Genomic DNA, 1,492 nt, shown 5'->3' on the forward strand with positions numbered 1-1,492 from the left:
ACTCTGAATTAATTTACAGATACAATATGTTAACTTCTAATAAGAATGTCGGCAGCATTGTCAGGCTGTTCGTATTCCTAGTGTTATTACTGCTAAGTAACACACAACGATTGGACGCTACTGTAGTAGGTAACCAATGGCAACCATGGAGATTAAGTGTGTTATTAGGGATAAGTGTAGAGTTGTTAGGTCAGGGCATTTGGGAGAGAGGTCTGTTAAACTAGGTTACATCCTACTCTGTTACACTAGGTTACATCCTGCTCCCTAGACCTGCTCTACAGCAGTGGTTCCCTACAGCCTAACCCCTGCTGGGGGTCCTGGAGGACCGGAGTAGGGAACCTGTGTTGGGGGTCCTGGAGGACTGGAGTAGGGAACCTGTGTTGGGGGTCCTGGAGGACTGGAGTAGGGAACCTGTGTTGGGGGTCCTGGAGGACTGGAGTAGGGAACCTGTGTTGGGGGTCCTGAAGGAGTAGGGAACCATTGTTGGGTGTCCTGAAGGAGTAGGGAACCGCTGTTGGGGGTCCTGAAGGAGTAGGGAACCTGTGTTGGGGGTCCTGAAGGACTGGAGTAGGGAACCTGTGTTGGGGGTCCTGAAGGAGTGGAGTAGGGAACCACTGTTGGGGGTCCTGAAGGAGTAGGGGACCACTGTTGGGGGTCCTGAAGGAGTGGAGTAGGGAACCTGTGTTGGGGTCCTGAAGGACTGGAGTAGGGGACCACTGTTGGGGGTCCTGGAGGACTGGAGTAGAGAACCACTGCTATAGACAAAGGGCAACTAATCTGTTTTTTAGGGATAGGGACCTTGACCACCTCTTATCCTTAGTGAATGATAATCCTCTGGAACACATTTGAGATGAGACGATATTGTGCCTAACAATGAATTGTGAGTAGTGATAGCCAGAACATGTCTGTGTCATAAAACCAATGTGTCAGCTGGTAATGTGTTAAAGGTGCTACCAACACAACTACAGCATGGAGATACACTGATCAGAGATACACTAGCCAGGCTCACCACACCTTGTGTCAGTCAGAGCTTTATTCATACTGCACCACACCTTGTTGTGTGATTGGCTCTAATCAAATCAAATCAAACTTTATTTAAAGGTGCTTTTGATCTTTGTCAGAAAATATTAGTTTATTAAACAAGTTTATGGAATTGGAGAGAGAAAAAAGAAGTGTTTTTACACATGAATAACCTATTATTATTATTATTGTTGTTGTTGTTGTTGTGATTATTAATAATGCGATCTATTCTTGTTATTGTTAATAGCAGTATCAACGTTAATATTAGTAATATTATTTTTTATATTATTTATATCTATGTCATTATCATTATGTTATATTCTGTCATTAATTCTATTGAACCAGCCACCTTCCAAAATGCACATGACCTACAGTACAGTAGAGTGAGAGAGATTATTTCCCTGTCAGGTAGCCTGTTCTCTCTCTCTCTCTCTCTCAGACTCCACCCCATTGTTATTTCAAGCAGATACCG

The 1,492-nt window shown here is 43.9% G+C and overlaps 1 protein-coding gene across 1 annotated transcript in view; it reads left to right on the top strand.

The window, feature by feature from the left end:
* Nucleotides 1-1,477: 1,477 nt before the first annotated feature.
* The window catches only part of LOC139405189 (plakophilin-3-like), a 46,662-nt gene continuing 46,647 nt past the window's right edge, over nt 1,478-1,492 (top strand). The window contains exon 1 of the mRNA XM_071147616.1: nt 1,478-1,492. This exon is cut by the window's right edge and continues 468 nt beyond it. The gene's annotated coding sequence lies outside the window, so the exon portion shown is untranslated.

Source organism: Oncorhynchus clarkii, unplaced genomic scaffold (genome assembly GCF_045791955.1).
Source record: "Oncorhynchus clarkii lewisi isolate Uvic-CL-2024 unplaced genomic scaffold, UVic_Ocla_1.0 unplaced_contig_12468_pilon_pilon, whole genome shotgun sequence".
NCBI classification, from domain to species: domain Eukaryota; kingdom Metazoa; phylum Chordata; class Actinopteri; order Salmoniformes; family Salmonidae; genus Oncorhynchus; species Oncorhynchus clarkii.